This window comes from Mus pahari, chromosome 7 (assembly GCF_900095145.1).
Source record: "Mus pahari chromosome 7, PAHARI_EIJ_v1.1, whole genome shotgun sequence".
Taxonomy (NCBI): Eukaryota; Metazoa; Chordata; class Mammalia; order Rodentia; family Muridae; genus Mus; species Mus pahari.
In genome coordinates this window covers 85,298,465-85,323,412 of record NC_034596.1, presented here as the reverse complement: position 1 = coordinate 85,323,412, position 24,948 = coordinate 85,298,465, and the positions used below count along the sequence as shown (strand labels likewise).

At 36.4% G+C, this 24,948-nt stretch overlaps 1 protein-coding gene across 43 annotated transcripts in view; it reads right to left on the bottom strand.

Moving 5' to 3' along the window:
* Positions 1-24,948, bottom strand: part of Nrxn3 (neurexin 3) — a 1,590,688-nt gene that overhangs the window by 134,035 nt on the left and 1,431,705 nt on the right. The window lies entirely within an intron of this gene.

The following is a 24,948-nucleotide window of genomic DNA, read 5'->3' as shown; positions in this document are numbered from 1 at the left end:
AGATAGACATCAATTTATCGTTAGTAGAGGTGGAGCTGAATTCACTCTGCCCTTGAATGACAGGTTTGGAGGTCGGATTGATCTCAACTATGCAGTGCTCCATCCCATGTTGCTCACGTGATCAGTAAGCAGTCAGGCTGTTTACAGAAATCTCTACGTTTTTAACTCCTCCTCATCCTCCTTTCTCTCATCTTCCGTGGAGCTAGTCACAGTGAGGATCAATATCTAATTTTTCAGTGTTTCTCCTACCACCCAAGTTCACAGTGCAAAGGGAATAATCAGAGCCACATCCATGCAGATGCTACTGTTATCCTGATGGGTTCCCTTCAGGAGCACAGGGATGAACACTTGGTGTTACTCTCAAGCATCTCTCCTTGCTCTGTACTCTAGGGAAAAAAAAGGTACCAGAGAGGAGGATTGAACCCCTGCTATCCAAGGAAGATTGGCCAAGAGACAGTTCTAGGGTTTGATTACATGCTTTTGTTCGTTTGTTTGTTCGGTTGGTTGGTTGGTTGATTTGAGTGTATGGGATAAGACTGGCTGTAATCCAGGTTAGCTTTAACTCATAGTAATTCTCTTGCTTCAGCCTCTAGATCTTGAACTAAAGGGAGATTTTTTTTTTTTTTTTTTTTTTTACTCCAAAAGGAAACCCTAATAGTGAAATAACTAGATGAAACTGGCAGATTAGAACATGTGGCACCGTAGACCTCTATCTTTTTGTTGTTATTATTGTTGTTGCTGGACATTTTAAAGATATGGGATCTACAAGGAACATTACTGCAGGCAAAGGAAGTTATAACATTATAGAGTATTTCCTGGCTTTTGAGCATTTATTCTTCACTATGGCTAGAACATGCTGACTCAACCGTTCATTCCACCACTAATCCCCCTTCTATGAAAGGGTCTTCCAGAACAAGCATCCATTCACAAAATCCGTGAGGACTGTTGCTCGTGGGCATGAAATATTCAATTAGTTTCAGGCTCAAACATTGTGTTTTAACTGCCGGTATGCCCTCTCTTCCGTCTGCAACTGTTATTACCACTCTTGGGTGGTTTGTCTAATTAGAAGAAACTTGGAGAGTGCAGGTGTGGAGTCACACCCCCTAATGAATATGCTTCAAATAACAAAATAATGAAGGCATGCTTTAGGAACAGTTCTAGCTCATCAGCCAACCTCACATCGATCTAGGAAAAACCAGCAAACTTTAATTCATCATGTTTGATTCAGAGCCCTGTGTTAAAACTTAGGAAACTCTACTCCAAATTACTAATATTTTAAAAGGGAAGCAAAAATCTTAAAAACAGATGGCTGAGGATTAAATTACAGAGAAGTCCAGAAGCTAGAGTGAATAGTAGGTTATAGTATAGCCTCGGACCAAGTAAATAGAAGTGAGCCATCACATTTCAATTGCAGAGCCACTGCAAGGCACCAGTTACGACTGGCCGAGAACTGTGACAATGAGGATCTCCTTGTTGGGCTTGGTGGGAGAAGGTAGAAGAGAGAAAGTTGCTAGCAATGTTGGTAGATAGTGATTCCCTATAGGCTTCTCTGATGAAAACATTATTCTGAAAATCTGAATAATCCTTACTGCCTTGGGATTGTTTTTTTTCCTGCCAGTGGCTCATGAGAAGCAACATGGATCTGCTTCCAGCCCACATGATGATCTCTAGCTGCCTACATAAATTGGAGGCTTTCTTACCCAGCAGCTCTAGGCCTTGGGTTGTTGTCTAGGACCAGCAATAAACAAAAACTTATTGATGGATAAGATATGTGGATAAGAGGAAAAATAAACAGTCCTGGACTCTAATGGATAGTTCAGGTAGCAGCATGAAGAGTAGGAGACAAGAAGCAAAAGGAAAAATCAAGAAAGAGCATCATTTCTTGCTGTCTCTATAAGGCCATAGTGAAGGGCACTGGTTTAACTGGTCCATACAGTGCAAGTTACTACTGATCGTGATGATATTTGTTCTTAGAGGACCAGTATATTTTGTATTCTATTCATGAAAAATAAATTAGATAATTCTTAAATGTTTTCATATAAATGGAGTACTTTTCTGAAAATAATTCATATGCTTGATTGTTAATTCTACTCAGCAGGTGGCATATAATATCTGGACTTCTACAGGACAATGAGATGTCACACTGAGGAATGGCAATTGACTTATACAGAATTCATCTTCAATAAATTTTGCTGCATTGGGTATTTTTTTATTTATTGTTATTGTTGACAACATTGATAAAGACAGTGATGATTTACATTGTACTCCCTGCAATGAATTAATAAAGGCAAAAATAAATATAAAATGGGAAGTCTTACTAATATGCTAGGCCAATACAGAAATAACTAAATGTCCAAATTGCCAGGGTCATCTAGTCAACAAAGTTAATTAATTTATAGGCTATATCTATTTGCTTTCTCTAAATATGCAGGGTCTCCCTGGTTTTCCCAAAGAGCCAGGTATCCATGATTCATCCTCTTTTAAATATAAACTAGTGTAGGAAATCATTTATGGACATAGTACAGGGGGAAAAGGAGGAAGCTATTCGGTAAACAATGGAGAAAAGCATAGCTGGAATCAATCTCTGACCTTTCTGAAAATATAGACAGTCCATTCTTCTCCACCTCAGCTTTAAAGACATTTAGAAGCATGGTTTAAGTCTTGGCCACCAGACTAATACCATCCGGCACCAAGGATAGTGATCTAACGTGCTGTTAGAAGTCATGAAAGACAGAAGGCCATTTGGAAAACCACATTGGTTTAAGTCACCACATTAACATTGTTCTTAGTCTCTTTTCATGTTCTTGTTGGCTTTTATTTTGATTTATCTAAAACACTAGTAATCTCTGTTTTAGAAGCATGTGCAAGTGAATGAGTTCATTTGCCCCGAGCCCCATTCTAGAGATGGAAGGAAGGGCATATATTTTTATTATAAGAATTCATACAGAGGACTATCCTGAAAGCTGCACAAACCACTTTAAATTCATATACACTCTTATTAAATACACAATGACATTAAGCTGTATATTTCATATAACAGCTAGCATGGACACTTAAAGAGTATAATTAATTACTCAATAAAAATAATGCTATACTTAGGATAGAATGGCCTTATGAACAGTAAGTCATAATTTCCTTCAAATAAAGCATAAGAATTACTGATTTGACAGAAACATCAGTTATTACCACACAGAGTGACTCATAAATTGAATAGGGAGCTCTTATAATAAGTACTTAAGTTAATTATATGAATTGGACTTCTACATAGAATGAAAATTTTAGAGAAACAAATAGCCATGTTTTAGTCTACTTGAAGTAGAATATGTACATGTTTATTCTCTGACACTCTTGACAAGTTATTGAAATTTTATATAATTGGTTTTCTACATTCTACTAGCACTATTATCAACTAGCACCACTTCTGGAGACGTGTAGAATATGCACTGTGAAATTATAACCTTGAGAAGAGCAGAAGGCTCTGAGTTGAAATCACCAAAGCCCAACTGGTTCACACATATAACATTGATCATTCTGGTAGAATTACCTCACTGTTTCCCCTTCGCACTTAACTTTCTGAAGGTCAAAGTATTTAAGTAATATAAACAGTAAAATAAACAAAGCTAATTGACTCTTCAGTTGGTCCCAAGATTACATCTGTATCTCTATAAAATGTGGACTTGATCTTTGCTAACCATTGCCACAGAATAAAACCATCCTACAACTGGAGAACTGAATGAACACAAGAAGGAAAATTCTTGCATAGAACAAAAGGCAACATCTCTAACACCACAGTCCAAACACGGGCTACTGTACTAGAATATATATATTAAATATATATATATATATATATATATATATATATATATATATATATACTGAATTTATTGAGGACAATAATGTTAATATAACCTAACTTCCCTCTCATCCACAGGGAGCACACTGGTTCTATGGTTTGTTCCCATGGTGTTAAAAGTTTATCAGCTTCCACTAGAAAAATGACTATATCCCATTTAGTCTCACTAAGGTTATCACTCAAAGAACACCTAATAATAAGACAAGTAAAACATTCTAAATATCCCCCTGAAACTCCAACTGTTGCTGCTTATATGTCTGTATTTTCTAAAATATATTCAGCTAACTCCTTTTCCAAAGCAAAGTGGGTTTCTAAAACCGCTGAAAGCAGAAGAGCAATTCAGGCACTGACAAATGTGATTTCTTGGTCCAGCCACAGGTAATGATGATGTAGTGCCTCCAGGTTGAAGAAGAGTAGATTAAAGGTTCTGGCAATTTGCACCAGACTGGCAGAAAACGCTTTTCTGCAAGCAGACGATTAATACCATCTGAAGTGTTGTCAAGCATGTGACCATGCTAATAGGAATAACTGTAACAACATTCATCTGGATGAAATTAATGCCAGAGGTATTTTTGCATTTTTTGAGATCCAGAATCAGAAAAGAAAAGTTTTCTTTGTTGCACATATGTCTCTCTCTCTCTCTCTCTCTCTCACACACACACACACACACACACACACACACACACACACACACACACACATACAAAAGGACGTCTATTGAATAGCTGGATACTGAGGTCTATGGACAAGGGCTGGTAGCAAAAGAAAATCAATGCTGGCAGCTCAAGTTCACAGGTTCTTGCCAGGGCTCTGTCCCCAAGGAACACTCTGTGAGTTTCAAAGCATCTATATAACCCTGAAGAAAAGGTGCTCTGAGTGTGGCTTTAGCCATGTTCGTGGAGCTTTCCCAAAACAGCTTTCTTGGAGTTAGATAGGGAAGTGTACTACCCAAAGGACATCAAGAATTTTCAATCACTTGTAAGGGATGGATGGACCTCAACACAGAGCTAATATGTTATATTTATAAAGTGCTTTTCAACCAAAGAGCTCAGAATGCAATTACAAACTCCATGTCATTAATCCTCATGACACGACACACCTTTAGGCTTCAAGAAACGGAACTATTTGTAAGTTGTGGACTTTGATCCTTTAGGGTGCCAAGACAAAAAAAATTAATCTTCTAAAACAGAAAACTCATCAAGTGGAGGAAGTGATTTAAAGGCCCAGAGCACATGGGCATTGTTAAGTAAGGAGTTTTTGGACATCCACTTAACTAGTTCCTTCAGCCTGAGGGAGTTACTTTTCCTAACGAACAAGATAGATAGAAGTGTGGTCACTATACAGGCCTCACCATGACTGACAGAACTCACTTCTGCATATGACATGCTGTTTTCTTCCTTTACAAAAGAAGTTGAACTGTTCAGGCAAAGGTAGTACTCTAAATCTAGCTCCTTAAGTGGCCCTGTTCCTGTTCCTTCCTGTCTGTTGTTGGCTGAAAACACACTTTTCATGCACATACTTTAACACTGAATGATTCTTTCAAATCCTAAAAGTATATCAAGGGGGCATGTTTTATTGGACTATTATGATGCTGAAGACAATCTTATGCAATCCATAGGACATACATCAGCATTTTCTGTCCCTTCTCCACCTTTTTCAGCTCTTTCTTCTAAGTTTATGAATTTATCAAGAGTATTTGGAATCATGTTGGATTAATACAATGAAGTTTAGATGATGGCAACATCTTCCTACCCTCCATGGTCAAAGAGAATGTTTTGAAGAAATTTGATTGGAGATTTTTTTCAGTATTGTCAGGCTCTGTATCACAAACTTATTATAGAAAAGCCAATCATAAAGTTGACATGCTATAAATTAATAAAAGATAAGCCGGCGATATATGCTGGTAGACTCTTTACATCTCTCCTTTCTAGAAAATTTATGCATTCCCATGTGTATAAATTTCAGTTTCTTGGTTTTTTTTTTAAAGTTATTTATTTTATGTATATGAGTACACTGTAACTGTCTTCAGACACACTAAAAGAGGGCATCAGATCACATTACAAATGGTTGTAAGCCACCATGTGGTTGCTGGGACTTGAACTCAGGACCTCTGGAAAAGCAGTCAGTGCTCTTGACCTCTGAGCCATGACTTCAACCTAAATTTAAGTTTCTTTGCATATAAAATGTTATTTTTATAATAACTATAACATGTTTGGAGAATTAACCGAGGGATTTTATGGGAAGTGCTTAGCAAACTGTGTACCAGACAAATCATAGAGGTAGAGGTACTTTATATTGCTCAGCTTTCTGCCACTATAATGAAATATCTGATGATATTAATTCAAAAATGGAGAAGTTATACTTTGACTCATCCTTTTAGAGTTGCAATCCAAGCTTAGAGGATCCCAATTGCTTTGGGGTGTTGAAGTAACAAATAGAATATGTTGAAGCAAAATTGTTCCCTTTACTAACCAGGAAACAAAGAGGAAGCCTAGAGATGTCATTATCCCCACCAAGTATGCCCTTGGTGATCTAAGTATCTTTCATAACTTTTGTCAAATATTGGTATTAAGTCCTGAGTGTGTAGAGTCCGAGTCACAAACCTCTTACTTGTGCTTATATGTTGTGGTGTGCTCAGTATTTGTTACTTCTAGAACTTTCAGAGTTTCAAGTTCAGCATGGAGGTCTTTGATTCACTTCGATTAGATCTTAGTACGTGGTGAAAGATGAAAATTGAATTTAACTTTCCACAAGTGGATACCCAATTTCCTCAACACCATTTTGAAGATGATTTTTTTTTTCTTTTAGTGTGTGGTTTGGCTTTTTTTTTTTTTTTTTTTGTCAAGAATGTGGTAACTATAATTGCATGGGCGTGTATATATTCCATTCTACTGATAGGCATGTCTGTGTTTGTGCCAATACCATGCTCTTTTTCTCAATTTCAAATCAAATATGCTCATTTCTATAGCATTCTTTTTCTCAGGATGCTTCTAGCTAAAAATATCTTAATGGTTTCCCCTGCCTGTAATGTGGGCATTGTGAATACCAAACACTTAACATATAGGACTTTAGGAACATGGCAAGATCCAAATTGTAATGTAGACAAACCTGCCTTAAAGTCCATGCCCAGGAGTGAATATAGATGCTGCTGTATTTATGACAGAGTTATATTACCATAAGCACATTATAAGTCAACTTTAACATATATTTAATATAACTAATCTATATACTCTAGAATTTCTATTATCCACCCCTACACACACACACACACACACACACACACACACACACACTATCATACATCTAACTTATAACTACCACTGGGTGCCTCAGCCACTATCAGGATAGAGTACCTTACTATACATTTCTAATCTACACAAAGATTAAAATTCAAAGCATGTGTGCTATTGAATGTGTATTGCTTTCACAACACCATAAAGTTAAACAAAAACAATAAGTTGAAATACCCTAAGTCTAGGACTAGCTACATATTGCCCTTAGGATGTAAATATCACTGTTTCTACTCCATGCATGGTCCACCTGTGACCTGGTTAGGGTACAGGTGTGCACTATTTGTCTAAACGACCACTATTCGATGTTTTCCTTATTACCAATCAAAGCCCAGAGCAGCCCCCAGATGAATTGCCTCCCCTAAATGTTAGTCAATCTTGCATCTATTCAATGCACGTTTTGAACTTCAAAGCAGGACTTTAATTACATTTCAGTAAATTTATTTTCTTTTTATTTTATAACAGCCTTCAAAACTGATAAGAAAATGTTTACCTCTGGGTTTCTTTTGGGTTTTGTAGGGGGTATCTCTCTTAGCTTTATGTCATCAGCAAAATTTAATAAGCCTATCTTTTGTACATTTATTTTATTCACTGAAAATGTTTGCAAAGTGGGAAGATTGCGGTGTAGCTTTATTAATGTCTACAAATTCATTGCAATTTGTAAATTGCCTTGCAAGTACTGAGTCGAGGTTTGATTTTCAAAACTTAGAAGTAAGCTGAACTGAAGACATGAATCATTTAAAGGAACTTTTTCTGGTGTGTATTGGTGTTTTGCCTGCATATATGTCTGTGTGAGGGTGATGAAGCGCCTAGAGCTGGATTTATAAACAGTTGTCAACTGCCAGGAGGTGATGGGAATTGAACATGAGTCCTCTAGAAGAGAAGACAGTGCTCTTAACTGCTGAGCCATCTCTCCAGCTCTAAAGACCTGATTCTAAGGAGTGGGACTTGGTGGAAAGAACCATGTTTGCACTTAGTAGTTAAGTCATGAAAGGGGTGCAGATTCTTTGTTTCTCAGATAGTCCCTAAAAGGAGGCTAGAATCAGAGAGACACTAAAGAAGGTTTAAAAGGAGGTGGACAAGGTATGGAACTGAGGTAGTGAGGATAGCCAGGTAGAAAGAAACAGCCAGACAATTGCAATTAAACATGCTCTCTGTCCCTATGAATGTGAGCAACCAGTAACACAGTTAATCTCCCCCCGCCACAGGTACATCTCCAGATGACCAGTGGAAAGTTTGACTACAAGTGATCAGACACTCAAGCTCAGTAGAAGCACTTGCCAAGGCTGTAACCAAAGCCTGACATATAGAAACCATGATGTAATAAATGCTACTTTGATTATTTTTGCTTTGTCCCAAATGAAGTGGAGTGTTTTGCAACACTTTGAAGGCCACTAGAGAAATAATAAACATCAAAGAGATTTCCTCCCAGCTTTCCTTATGTTGTCCAGTTCAGGAAGCAATTTCACCACTATGCATATGAGTTTATAACGTTCCTACTCTCTTTCCATTTGCTATAATCACCAAGAAAGCATTCATACTAGTTTGTTATGGTGTATTTTCCTGAGCCCATGTTAGTTCTCAGACAGCATTAGGTTCTTTATTAAATAATTAAATATTATCAACTTTTTTATCAAATGAAACTTGATAATTTGTGGATATGACTCCCAAGTTTAAGAGCTTCATCTTTTTATATAGTGTAAGATTTAGGACATTTTCTAGTGCTATTTTCTATTCTAATTTTTCTCCTACTCCTCATTGTTTTTAAGTGAATACAGAAATGGCTTAGAATATATGTTCCTTGCATTATTGGATGCTTACCTGAGATTTAGAAACCCAATCTCTTTGAAAAGACGTGTGTTGTCATTTTCTTACTTTTCTTAGGACTGCAAGTTAAGATTTCTTATTTCTATTGCTGGCGTTATTCTCTACAGTCTAATGACATAAAAAAAATGTGTATGTAGGAAGTGGTGTGTTCATGTCACCACGGTGTTCTCTCTTTAAAGAGTTCTGTCCAACTTTCTAATTAATCACAAAGTAGTTTCTGGGACTCTTGAAAATTTACAAACATTTACAAAAATGTACCATTTATGACTTGAGAGAAGACAATAGTGATTGTAAGGTTGCAGAGTCTTCGAAGACTCTTTGTTGTTTCTCATAGCTCTGCATCATTGGAATTTGGAACCTAGGAGAGCAGCCTAAGTAAGCATCACAGGACATATTCTGAATAATGCCTCTCCTCGTGGAGGCATTAATTAAGAAGCAGTATATTTGCCTATTTATTTTAGGATTATATGATATCTATTATTTCAGAGTGATCCAGTTAACAGTCATAATTCACTTAATGTAATATTCAGAGGTCAGCTGTATACACATTATAATGTGGGCTAAGAATCAAAATATTCTAGGGAAGAAGTCACCCCGGGGAATGCAGTAGCTTAGTACATCTTGAATTCATGCAACGCCTCCTTAACGCTACTTGGACCGTTCATTTAAATTGATTTGTTTGTGAGACTGCAGTCTGGCCTCAAATCTGGCTACAAACAAAGAATGATTATAAACAAGGTATTTAATTCAGAGAAATACCTGGAGAATATTTGGATTATTGTAAAGATTGTTTTTTTTTTTAAATTAACCATCCTTTTAAAAAGAGAAGAATTGAAGATGAAAGGAAAGATAACAGAAGAGACTATATGCTATATAATAGTAACAACAAGTTTAATAAATGGTACTGATTTATTATAAGTACCCCAAAATGCAACTGAAGTATTTGAAATGATCCAAAGATAAATACAGAGATAAAATATAAAATGGCCATGTAGTTTTTATTTGAAATGATCCAAAGATAAATACAGAGATAAAATATAAAATGGCCATGTAGTTTCCTTTAAAAACAATTAATTTAATTCAAGGAAAGATAATTAAATACACCAAGAAAATGAAGAAAGAAAAGAAAAATTAACAAAGACCTATGATATAGTATGAGAAACAAAGGTTACCTTCAAAACACCAGTTGCTAAAGAAGAAGATAGACAGTTGAGAGACAGCGCAGAGAGTAAAGCATTTATGATGGCAGCCTCAGTACCTCAATCAAGTCCTCATAAATCATGAGAGGAGAACAGAAGAGAGAGAGAGAGACAGACAGACAGACAGACAGACAGACAGACACAGAGACACAGAGAATTCATCACCAAAATTTGCTAATTTCTAACTTCAGTTAGAGACCAGTATGCAAGAATGAGAGCAGACATTTTAGAAAGAAATCATGACAACAGCAATCAGGTCCTTTCGTTTACAGGGCTTGCAATAAAAAAAGCATATAACTGCTCATTCCAGTGTTTGTTTACTCGGAATTTTTGAAATGGCTGTGTCTTATTCTTCCCTTAAGCAGTTGAATCTACTTAGGGTTCTATGCTGGCTATTAGACTCATTAGCATATGGCCCATCAACAAAGGTGATGTGAAAGGAAGACTGAACATACTTGGGGGTGTGTGCTCACCCCTCCTCCTGCCACAGCCAGCCACCTAAACTATTCCTCCAACTCAATAATCCCAGATAAATTCTAACCACTGTACAACAAAGCCATCAACACTGTGGCCTTGATCTTAATCTGAAGCTGGGAGAAGAGAGTCCAAAGACAGACAGTTGTGCTTCTCAGAAGTATTTCTGGCTTTGCCCTGCCCCTTTTCCCTTGAAAAATTGATATGTTTATCAGACGAGAGGAAGTAGGTGCTTCAAGTTGATCTTCAAATGAATGGCACAATATTTATTGTACCTACCAGAGAATGAATCCTTCTACTGTGGTAGAAAAGGGTAGGCATAATACATGCCACAAACTCTGAGATTCTTTTCTATTTGAAAAATGGTGGATCTCATACCTTGGCTCAGAAGTGAGTTAAAACAAAACAAAACAAAAATGAAACAAAACAACATCTCTGATGTAGAACAGTTGCAATCTGGGCCAATGTCTCCCTCCTACCATGTTTACCTATCTCACAGCTTCACTTACATATGCTGAACAACATTTGCCTCACAGCTTTTAATAACTTGTAATATGGTCACACACATACTGGGGAAAAGGTTCTCATCTCTTTCATACTTCAAATTATAAATAAATACATCTTCCTTTACCAATTAGTTTTCTATTTCTTTGGAACAAAGGGAAATTGAGGTAGTCGGTTTGAGTCTTATGTGCCTTATGAGTCACAGAAATACAAAACAACAAACAACATACAGAAAAGTAGAAATGATAGTCTGGAACTACACTGAATCCTTGAATCTGTGAACCGTTTACTTGATGTAGAGAACAAGAAACTCCCTTATACACAGGTTGTCACCAAGGTCCTACAGGAAGCATGAAAGCAGCTTAGGTTCTGCCTCTGGAGTCAAAGAAGTTTGGAATGCAGAGCCATGGATGAAGACTTGATATGGAAGTATAGACCTGGGTCCTTGCTACATAACTTTAGCATGTGCCTCTTTCTGAGGAAAGAATGACCAAATCCAAGAAGCGATACAAAAAATACAGCCACTGAAGGAAAGGCGAGGCCGTGGAGGGAAAATGGTAGGAAAGTCATGAAGAATGGATATTTCTCCGTTCCTCCAAGAAGGGAAGGACCCTAATTAACCGCTTCTCATCATTATTTGAATGAAGAGTGGACACTTTAGGAAAAAAAGAATGATGCATTCTGACTTCCTGGCTCTGTGATCCCCACCAATGCCTGTGACTTGCCACTAATGGTTCCACAGGGTTACTACAAGTTCACACACTTTGTCTGAACAAACATAGCTTTGCCTTCCGTCCTTCAGCCTAACTTTTAGAAACTAAATCTTAAACAAACAATTTAGGTTACATTAGCATATGAATAACTGCTGGTCTGGGATTACCTGTATCTACTTAGAGTAGCAAAATATTCACTCCAACCTTTTCTATCAATACACAATATTCAAAACAAAACCTTTAAAGGAAAGCTGGGGAAAAGGAGTTCTATCTTTCAACCTAAGCTGTTAAAAAGCAGCCTTAAGCACTAGTGTTTTATAGTTTATAGTTTGGCAAAACGAAGCCCTTGTAAGTGCATTTCCCTAGGAATTAAGAACCAGTATCAGAATGACATACCTTAGCATATGAGTGATAGGTAGGCTCCAGAAAAAAAAAAAAAAACATCAAAACCATCAAGATCTGAAGACTGAAGTGTTAAAGAAGAGGAAGAACAACTAACATTGCTTAATGCTCTGAATGACACTTTGCGAGACATACACTTGTCAATCATTAGAAGTACAGCATGACTTATGTCATGACTTAAGGATTAGATTCTATTGTGCGTATGATGCCTTGCATAACAATACTTTAACATTAGGGGTTTTATAAGTAATTTTAGGAACATAGCTGATGATAGATTCAAAATTATTTATAAATTTACAATATTTATTTATGTCACAATGTCCATTATATTACTTGTAGGTGTGCATTTTGTCTTTTTCTTTTAAAAATATTTATCTTTAATTATGTGCATCTGGGTGTTTGCAAGGCAGGGAGTATGCACATGAGTCCAGAGATTTGCAGAGGCCAGCAAAGGGTGTCAGGACTCACAGACAGTTACAAACACCCAGAAATGGGTAATGGAAATAGAACTCTGGTCTTCTGCAAGAGCAGTACATGCTTTTACTCACAGACTCATCTCTTCAGCCCTCACGTTTTCTTATAAAACCAATGGACATATTAAAAAGCAAGTGCTGTAAAATATTATTCCCAATCTACTTCCATAATTTGCAACACACCACAATATCACTTACTGATGGATCTTAAGTATGACAGAACATGCATATCATTGACAATCTCTGATCCCTCAAAAGATAGGTGTCTGTCATTCAACAAACTATTAAATTATATAATTTAAAAGGTTCTGTGACAACTAAGTTTCTTATATATTTGAAATGTATGAATTTCAGGCATATCAGTAAAATATAAATACCCTGTCCTCTCTTAGCCATTTGCAATATTAAATATATGGTACTAAATCTTGGCAATTTAAGAAACACATCTAAAGTTATTTCAAACCAAAGCTCATTTTTATATATTCACTAGAAACTCAGCACTTCCTAAAAAGTTATACGAAATAAATAATCATGGTTTAAAGAAATAATTCAGAATAATTTCAACTGACATTCCTAATCAAACAGACTTTGAAAAAATTAAAGCCTAAGAAATCAGCCAGATCTATTCTCTCAGCTGAAAAAAAAAGGACAAATTATATCATCTATAACATTTCAAATTAGACTGATAAAATTAGCCTATACTGTACAGAAATTTCTGAACCAACTAGGGAAATGTATCAGGTGACCTAGTATTTTTACCACCCTAATTACTAGGTTCCTTTGAATTTCACTCTTTCAGAGACCTGCTTTTATCTTTGCAGTAATGATCCAAGACATTAAAATCAGGCTTTTGAGTGACTCAATTTGCCTTCTTGGGTTCACACAGTATCTATTGATGTTCCATGCTGTCTTGTCAGAAGGCTCTTACAACATTAGCGAGGTTAGGGTGTAATTAGGGAAAGATGTGACAAGTGAAGGGAAACCATGCAGTTCTCTTGGTTTCAAGATTTGATTTCTGATTTTTCGGGCATGAAGGATTGTTTCAGTTCTCCTAGAAACCTTCCAAGGGTTTAGACTTCTGAACAAGGTTTGAAATATCTCATCAAACCCAAGGATGCTATCTAACGACTGATGAATGCAACGCAGAGAGGAGAAGCAAGACGGCAAGAAATGAACACACGTCATTCACATCACTCTGTCCTTGGAAATATTTGGCTTCAGTGCTGATCAGAAACAGCTGGAGTTACTCTCTTCAGAAAGATTAGGGAGGAAGATGTGCTTGACCAAGTGGTTGGTACATTTTGTATTCAGCTACTGAGAATGAAAGCAAGACTAGAGTTTCCAAGAGAGTTATGGGATCAGGATTGTCCAGGGCTCATAGAACATGTGTTGCTGTAGCACCTGGTTCAGTTCAGTTGACTTATTTCAAGAACAACTCTATTAAGTGTATTTCAAAATTCCCTTTATGAACCTGCTCAAGCTCAAAATTCTCAGAGGCCAGAAAAAGTCACAAAATGAAGCAAATCTGTTAGATTTCATTGTTCTCCTTCCTCTAGGGAAGCCCGTGGCTCCTTGAAAACCACATATCCTCTCCCAGGAGTGCCTTTATACTCATCTATACCATCTGTCCTGAGCCAGGTACTATAACGACCCAGAACATTCAGGAAAAGTCAGCCCTTTATTTTGAACATCTTAAAGGCATTAAAGTTCTATTTTAGTTTGAATTTCACTTAAGGAAATTGTCAACCATTTTATACAGGTACAAAGAATTAAATAGATAGTTTTAAACTTCGGCTGACTAAGATTCTAAATGATCTTTTATTTTACATTACCATTTATGTTAGATGCATATATATATATATATATATATATATATGTTTTCTAACTCTCTGAGTCATCTTTTTCTCCATTTTTTTCATAGAGTCTAAGTGAGCTGGGCAAATCTATGCTTTTGGAAAAAGAGAAAAATTACTTATGATTCTAAAAAAATTATTTTAATAGAAGAAATTTTGCTTAAAATTTTAAGTAATTGTTAACAAATTATTTGTCATTTTCCTATTGCTTCCAAATATATTTACTTATTTAAGGCTAATAAAGCAAACTCTTCACCAGTATTATAATATTGTTATTTATAGGTAGGCAGAGAGCTCAGAAGCAATTTAACACTCATGGGGAATTTACTGTATTTGGCTAACAAAACAGAACTTGAAGGAAAATTATCTCCATGCTGTTTGAGTTATAGGAAGCAAACTGTTGGTATGCTTTCTATTTTGACATTTGAAACTTTAATTTTTGATTGGTGATTTTATTGACGGTAACACTGGGGTTACTGAAATGCAAAGAAGCCACATTTTGTACATATAATTCATTGTATATGTTTGAATTTTTAAAGTTAAAATGTTTATTTTATATGTTCGAGATATTCAACATGGTCTGACACCTTGATAAACATACAACAAATGAAGTAATTATACACTCAAGTGAAGTATTGCAGCCTCTATCTCAAACAATGGCATGTATATTTATATACATACACACATATATATGTATACACACACATATACACACACATTATATCTCAACTGTTTGGGGTATGTTTACTTATTCTTCATAGTGACTTTGTTGTATGGCAAGAAAAATACTGCATTATCTCATTGTATGCAGAATCTACAGAGAGACAAGCAAATCCATAGAAACAATAAATAAATGGTATTTACAAGAAACAAGGGGAAGCAGGAAGATAAAGATCAAACTGAATTTTTTAAAAGTTTATTTTAAACACTTCAATAAAATTCATAGCCTGGTTGTTGTTGCTGTTGTTGTTGTGTTCCTTTGATAATGGTGAATTAGATTCTGAAGTGTCAGAAACTTCACGGTAGGGAGTAAGGTAAACCTTATGCAAAGACGCCCATCTCCCATGACTCAAACCAAAGCTATCAACATTAGGACACACAACTGATGGCAAGAAAATGAAGGCAAAAAGGAGCTGGCCAAACAAAAGACAGATGTTCCCTGTGGCTGCCACCTTCATGGAGAAGGATTAGCAAGAGCTGTCTAGGTCACTGAGTGAGAGAGCCCAGGGCTTAGACAAAACAGTTGGAAACTTCTTAAGGGAGAGGGAGGAAAGGCTGTTGGGAATCACTTCAGCTTGCAGTCACACAGTGGCAGTAGCAGAACTAGACAAATTATGATTCACATTGTCATCAGAACTGGCTCCAAGCAAGGTACAATATAACACACATGAACTGAGAATTGAATCTGTGCCTTTCTTGTAAAGGATGGGAAAGCGTCCAGGGTTTTTGTTTGTTCATTTCTTTTGCTGCTGTTGCGCCTATTTATTGTGTCTGATGTCTTCAAATACATGTAACTAGCTTCCCTGTCCAATTTTGGGTGTCTCTCCATTCCTTTATCCTGGAATCACCCCACTAGCATTTCTACATTTCTCTGTGTAGCAGCACTATTGAACTGTGTATAGTATATTGTCCCTGGAGGTTTAACTCATTCACTAGAGATTTTTAAGGTCCCTTAATCTTAAGTAAATAAGCAAGCATAACCATAGCCTTCAAAATATACATAATTTCATTCAGAGCTCCCACAACTAATCAGGGCCCATCACAGCTTGTTTATATGTAATCCCACCATGTTTCATTAGAAACCTGAGATGCACATTCCTAAACATATTATCTATGGTTGCTTTTGCAATACAAGTACAGGTCTGAATGATGGCAGGAAAGACCTGTGAAACCAACTGTACATATATAGTATTTATAAATGTGATGTGTAAATAAACCATTTCAGTTAAGTGGAGGGTTTCAAAGTCTATAAAATTACTATGGGGCCAGGTAGTGAAAAAAGTTTTCAGATCAGTGATCAAAATAAAACCATCAAGGTGCCCCTGGGTATATTTAAACCAAGGTTTCTTCCATCACTGACTAGCTCAGTAATGCTGGTTATGCTTCTTAATATCTCTCAAACTGAATTTCTTTATCTCTAAAATGCTAATAATTAAACTCTTTTCTAGATGTTCTAAGGAGTATTTCAGGATCAGTATTGGGTCTGTGTCACCTTTGCTCACTATTATTTCATTGAAGTCCTTTACTCAATGATAGATTATGATATAGGCCCACTACACTTTCTAGAATATTCTGTTTTCACACATTTATAGACATTTGAAAAAAAGATCTCACCACTGAAATCTAAGAAAACCACATCACCGGAGTGTGATTAAGTTGAAAACAAATCCATTTTAATACTATGTGAAGGGCTGGCAGTACAATAGGCAAAAGTATTCCCCTGGCAAATCTTTAATAATAGGATTACTGAGTATTTTGCATACAGTGGGATGTGAGACACAGTGGTAAACTTGCATATGAACTTTTCATTTGTCAAGCAGGAAGCTGAGCTCTGTATGCAATTCCATCTGGAGTGCTTCCATAGTCAAACTGGGTTTGTGTCTGATTGCTGTTTGCTCTTTTTGAGTGTGAGTAAACACATTTGACTCTTCCACTTATCCTGAGTTTGACATCCTTAGTGTTTCTATGGGAATGAGCATAACAGTACTATTTTAACTGTTCCCAAGGACTGAACTCCCATTGACAGGGGGAGCAACAAAAAGAGTTGTGGTGTGGGTAAAACCAAGTCTGTGGAATCCAAAACTTAGCCTATGGAAAAAGTATCTGTAGCAAATGTGCACAACCTCTCATTTGCTTCACTGTAAAAGAATGAGATTCATATTTCTCTGCTAGAAAGAGTGGAAAAGTTTTATCAAATGAAGTCAAACACAGTGACCATGTTTATTTATCAAAACTGATGATATGATGATGAAATCAGAATTCCAAACTCATTAGATTGTATATATTCATATATATATATATATATATATATATATATATATATATATATTCATATATATATACATATATACATATGTATATGTATACATATACACACATATATTGTATATATAAATTATATATATGTATATATATATATATCCAATCTCATAGGAGATTGGGTTCTTTAATTATATATATAAAGATATATAACCAAGGGCACTACTTACCCTCAGGCATGCTAAACTCTATCTGGTACCCAGGTATGTATAATTTAGACATATCAGTGTGACTTTCATTAATTCTAGATCTCAGTCAAACATAAAATAGCGTTTTCTTTTACTCTGTGGAATTGGGGGGAGGGGTACAAGTTAAGGTATCATGTTTCCCTTCAAGACTCATGGGGTTTGAGTTTTGGGTCTTCAGGCACTTGTTTATGACCTGGGAGAGTTGGCAGATCTTAAAAAGACTCTGTATGCCTACTTGTAAAATGATTAAAATAGCTCCTATCTTCTGGGTCTATTATGTAGACTGATTCAATAACTCAGTGCAATATGTGAGCCATTATTGCTCATTAGAAGGATTATCACTACCTCTTCATGTACTTTTCTTGCTTCTCCATTATCTAAAAGATCATTAAATAAGGGAGCTATGCTTAATCTTTCATTGTGTACCCATTGCCTAGCATAGATTCACACACTACATGTATAATAAATACTTGTTAAATGATGAGCAAATACATAAATAAAAAGATGCCTCTGTGCAAATCCATTCTACTGATGAGGGTAGAGGAATATCTAGATAAAAGAAGCTGGCCTAGAGTTCCAATATTTAAAACAGTGGTATGTTTTTATAACTCATTGTTAACTCATGTATAGTATTTGAAGTAACTCATGTTTGATTTCTGTTGAATTGCCATTGTTTTCTTATATATCTAATCCCGAGGTCTTCTTATGCAGCACTGTGCATGTACATTTGGCATTTGAGAATGGGACACCAAGACTCCCAGAACTCAAAGGGAGGGACCTTAGATGAAATGCCCAGCAGTAGGGAGAGGGGACTTATAGAGCCCACCTCCAGCAGGAAGACAGACATCAAATGAGGGATGAGGTTGCCATCCCACAGTCACATATATGACCCATAATTTTTCCTTTCTGAAATAATTACAGGGATGGAAATGGAGAAGAGCCTGAGAAAAAGGAAGGTCCAGAGACAGGTCCAAGGTGGGATCTAGCACAAGGGGAGGTCCCAAGGCTTGACACTAATACTGAAGCTATGGAGCACTCACAAAAAGGGATCTATCATGACTGCCCTCTGAAAGACCTAGCAAGCAGCTGAAAGAGTCAGATGCAGATGTTTACACCCAGCCAATGGACAGAAGCAGCTGACCCCTTTTGTTGAATTAGGAAAGGCTGAAAGAAGCTGAGGAGAAGGGCAATTTTGTAGGAGGACCAACAGTCTCAATTAATCTGGACACCTGAGATCTCTCAAACACTGGACCACCAAACAGACATCATACACCAGCTTATAGGAGGCCCCCAACACCCATAGAGTAGAGGACTTCCGGGTCTCTGTTCATTCAGAGATGATGCACCTAACCCTCAAGAGACTAGAGGCCCCTGGGGTGAAGGGGATGGGGGATATTCACATGGAGACAGGGTGGGGTGGGGAGGAGGTGTGGGATGTGGAGCCATCGGAGGGTGGATGGGGGAGACAGGGAATGGAATATGGAGTGTAAAAAATAAATTTAAAAACAAATTAAATTAGAGAGAGAGAGAGAGAGAGAGAGAGAGAGAGAGAGAGAGAGAGAGAGAGAATGGGACACCAAGCTGTCTGCATTAGAGACTTCCAGAACACTATGTAATAAAGAAATACATTTCACAGAGCACACTGTAAATATTACTGGGAATCTAATAAAATCTACATTAATGCCAAGATTTGAAGATTAAAAATGCCTTCTTGTCCTTGCTTCATTCCATCCTTTCCTTCTGCCACCCCTTCCCCAAACACACATAATCTTTAGCCTACTGAGATATTGATCCAGTTTCTTGAAGACTTTATCTCTTTGTGATGATCTGCAATATGATTATAATTGATTGAGTGATTCAAAGCATAGGCTCCCATTAATTAATCTTTCTACTTCATAGAATTATAAACGATATATGTACACACATGTATATAAGTATATACACATGTGTATATCCTTCATAAAAGAAATTTAAAATACTTTTTAGACTTTAAATAGCTAGAGAGACCCTGAAGCTTCATAGAAAATGTAAACAGAAGTGAATGCATTTGAAAACTTTGTTTATGCATAAGTCTAAGCTCTCATGTTAATGTTATAAAACATGGAATATGGTCAAATCTAAAGCAGAGAACAAAGAAGGACAGACAAATCATATCAGATCATTTGGGTGGTAGTCCCAGGTAATCATGATTAAAGATTAATCCTAAATCATATATTCTAGTACTTTTATTGACAACTAAATTGTAGCTTTTGTGAGACAATATCATCTCCTATAACAATCACTAAACTTAGATTTAGAGCTACACAGTATTAGATGATTGTTCTAATTAAGAAGAATGCCATGTGGATTAAGATGTTTGTATTCATAGGGATGCTCACAAGGAAGACGATGCTAGTAGAGTTTTATGTCACATGGTCTCAAACGAACGTTATTGTCTCATAAATGTGATCTTCCTACATTTCTAATCCTTGAAGCACTATTCCAAAGATGTGACTTAAAATACATGCATAGTATGTGGAATTGAAGAAATTTTGGAACTACCGAGATTATTCAATTGTTCCAGTGAGCAAAGGCATTTCCTGCCAAACTTGTCAGTCTGAATTCAAACTCTGGGACCACATATAATAGAAGGGAAAAACTGACTATTGTAGGTCATCTTCTGACCTTTATGTGTACACCAGCACATGTATACACTCCTACACACACACACACGCACACACACACACACACTAAAGTTTTTGAAAAATAAATAGTTTCAATTATATTTGTCATCAAATAATATTCAGAATTAATCCATCAAGCTAATAGACAGCCTACATATTTGAGTCAGAACTTAAAAAAATATAATATGGTTTTTCAATTTACAAAATTCTACCTTCTCCTGTAAATTCCATGGCTTCATTAAAAATAATGAATAACATAAGCTAGACAGAGATGTGTATCCTATGAAGTTCAACAAGTATGTGCAGCAAAATTATTTTTTTCTAACTAGACTATAGACTAAAAGCACAATCTGTACACAAGTGAATTGTGTATAAATAATGTCCATAGTTAATGTAATTGCTAGCATATTATCTGTTATAAATCTTAATTATTACAACAAGCTCCATTCTGTGTTATTTAACTCCATTTTTTTATAAATAATCTTGAGTTATGTACTAGCTTAATGTCTTGGGGCAAATTCCCATATGCCAAATGTTAATATATTCCTTCTTCCCGGGTCCCAAGTGTTTTAGCATCTATATGATATCCTTCTTTATATATAACTTATATATAAAATAGTTACTATGAATATATATATATATATATATATATATATATTCTTTTTATTTTGAGGGTGACTGTTCTTTATTTTAACATTAGCAGATGTCTACAGTTTCCCTTGAAATGCTTATCATTTACTAAGGGATATTTAAAGGGAGAGAAAGGCTCTAGGCATGATAGTTATAATTGCATTTAACTTGCAAGATGCATAGCTATTTATCTTGTGACTAGAAATCCACTAAAGAGAAAGGTTTGTCTGATAGGACAAAAAAATAAAGACAAACCTATGAAGCATCCTTTCTCCACTTCCTGAAGCCAGACCATCAAGCAATAAAACAGACTTCCATTTAATCAGTCTCCTCTTGTCTGCTTAGATAGAGAAGGAGGAGGGATAATGGGATCATAAAGGGAAAGAATCATCCAAAGTCAAAAAACCATCACCTGTTATATTAATGAAGGTAAATGCCTTGGGAAACAGAGAAGTGCCAATTTCTAGACTAGGCAGAAATTTGAGATGTAGCTTTATAAAAAAAATTCAGAGATTGCTTTTATAGATAAAATATTATAGTTTGAAGGTTCCAGTTAAAGTCAGGATTTCTGAATATGTGGGAAAACCTAGGGCATCCCAGCCTGGTTTGTGTATCAGCATGTTCAAACCAAACCCAAACCCACATCTCTAGAGGCTTCGCTAAGCCATAAAGTAGGAGCAGACCCACTTCAGCTTTCAGAGTACTTCAAGGCCTACTGGTTTGTTTTGTCTGTGAAGAAGGAGACGTGGCAGGAATTATCTTGTCTGCAGTCTGGTACAGGAATCATATGACCCATTTTACTCCCTTGAAACAAAGCCCTCACCAAGGGAATGGTTTTATAATTGGAGATTTTTAAAGGAAGGATGAATAAGCAAGATGAGAAGTTGCTTTGTTCCTAATTCTCTGCCTTTCTGAGTAAACTTCAGTGCATAAGATATTCTCAGACAAACAAACAAGCAAACAAACAAACAAACTGTGTCCAAAAGTGATAAATTACATTTATTGGATAGCTGCAAGTACAATTAGCTCTCATGAGTGCGTAGTGGATTTAAGGAACATTGGAAAAGACCAGTAATCTCAATCCACAATCTTGATTTTACAGATAAAATAATTTATTTTTGTTTATTCGGTTGGTTGTTGGGTTGGTTTTATTGTTTGTTTAATTTTTTTTGGTTTTTAGGTTTTATTTTGTTTAGTTTGGGTCAGGTTTGTTGATGGATTTGCTCCATAATCATGCTGTCAGAGTATACAAATATAGCTTAAGAAAGGGTACACTGTCACTTCTATTTAAGAAACACATCTCCAGCAGCACTCCTTTTGAAATTTCCTATATTAAATGTCAGCCTGGGCCATCATTTGTTTGTAATGGGAGAAAGTGCACACACATAGACGTGAGGCACATAGAAATGCCTCAGCAGTGAAGACTTACCCGAGGAGGGAGTGAGAGGAGATAAGTGGGAAGGGACTTTGTACATTTTAAAACTCATGCATTTGCTCACCATCCTCTTTAGAGTCTCCCACAACTCCCTGAATTAGATAACTTTATTGGCCCTGGTTAAAAAATACTACATAGTCTCAGAAGGTACACTGGAGGACATGCTTACTATTAGTGATGTAGAGAACTTAATGGTAGAAAATAGCCAAAAGGAGATAATACATGTTATATTCTGATTCTGTACTATTTATAGGCGCTAACAAGAAATAAAGAGTTGGATAAAAGTACATTTAGTAATAATAAATGTAATAATAATAATAATAATAAATATGTTTAAAGTACACATGGTATAAAAATTTCACAATGAAAAAAATAGAGCTTCAGTAATACTAGTCTCATTGTAAATACTGAGTGGTTGTTACATGTGATATGTGGCTGGCATATTGGGCAATGCTAATAGTAAATCTGCAAGAAGAAAACTATTTTTAGCTTTCTAAACATCAATGATTATCAAAAATATTTCAACAAAAAAAAAAAATCTCAATCCCTAAGTTTTGGATGTGCATATGGCACCTGTGGATCTTGTTAAAGGAAAATTTCAACTAATCAGGAATGGATCTTGAAAGTCAGTATCTTAATGGATCCAAGGGTTTGATGTGAGTGTATCATGGAGCACATTACACATGAGACTTTCACACTGTCATTTCCACATGACGTTAATCTGTAACTAAGTAGAGAGTAGTTTAAGATTTAAATATGCACATGGGTGTTTATGCTCTATTTTCTACCAAAGACCACCAGGACCACGTTGGAAATGTTTTGACAAAAGAACACAAATCTTGTGAATCTTAAGTCAGTCCCGAAAGCTTAGGAAGCAACTTCTACAGCGCAGATATTTAGAAGGTATTGGCTTGATTGATTCATTGATATATTTTGTCCTGCTGGAGGAATTTACTTATGAGAACGTTTTTAATTGTAGTAAAAACTGTTTGACCACACTCATTGAAACAGCTTTTCTTTAGCTGTTCTTTTAATTTATGTAGCCTTGGATCCAAGTTCAAAAATGGTGGCTTTCCCTCTTGATTACACTTGTACTTTTTATTTTTTGTTCCGTTTGTAGGACTTTATAAACAATGTCCCCTGTCCCACCTCCCAACCACCCTTGAACTGAAGGGAACACAAATGTTGAACTGATAAGTGATCAGAGAGATGAAGCTTATTTTAATTCACGCTGCCAATCTGGTAAGGCCTCAAATGTTTGCACGCAAAGGGAAGGAACAAACTTCTCCTCTCTGACTAGGAATTACTGAAAACCTAAGGCCTAAGAAATTTCATTATCGCTGGGCAGTGGTGGCACACGCCTTTAATCCCACTGCTTGTGGACGTTGTACATCGTGGTGCGCACTAGGCTCCGCACCACGATGTACAACGTCCACAACCTAAGGCCTAAGAAATTTCATTATCGCTGGGCAGTGGTGGCACACGCCTTTAATCCCAGCACTTGGGAGGCAGAGGCAGGCAGATTTCTGAGTTCGAGGCCAGCCAGGGATACACAGGGAAATCCTATCTCAAAAAAACAAAAACAAAAACAAAAACAAAAACAAAAAGAAAGAAAGAAAGAAAAAGAAAAGAAAAAAAGAAAGAAAGAAATTTCATTATCTTATCAAGAGTTTACTTATAGTACTTATTTTTTATTAGATATTTTCTTTATTTACATTTCAAATGCTAGCCTGAAAGTTCCCTATACCCTCCCCCCATGCCTGCTCCCCTACCCACCCACTCCCACTTCTTGGCCCTGGCATTCCCCTGTACTGGGGCATATATAGTTTGCAAGACTAAGGGGCCTCTCTTCCCAGTGAAGGCCGATTAGGCCATCTTCTGCTACATATGCAGCTAGAGACATGAGCTCTGAGGGTACTGGTTAGTTCATATTGTTGTTCCTCCTATAGGGTTGCAGACCCCTTCAGCTCCTTGGGTACTTTCTCTAGCTCCTCCACTGGGGACCCTATGTTCCATCCAATAGCTGACTGTGAGCATCTGCTTCTGTGTTTGCCAGGCACTGGCATAGCCTCACAAGAGAGCACTATATCAGGATCCCTTCAGCAACGTCTTGCTAGCATGTGCAATAGTGTCTGGGTTTGGTGGCTGATAATGGGATGGGTACTTATTTTTAACTCTTCAGAATCCTGGTAAGCTAGAATGAGGTTCATATGGGAACAATCTCATATCTCCCAGCGTAGTATTTAAGGTATAACAGGAGGACAAGTAACAGAAATACATTTTTAAAGACCCGCTTATTAATTCAGTGATTCTTTGTCATTGTTCATTTCACACTGAAGTGAAGACATTTTACACTGCAGAAACCTGCTACTGGCATACAGTGAACAGAAATCCAACATCCTACT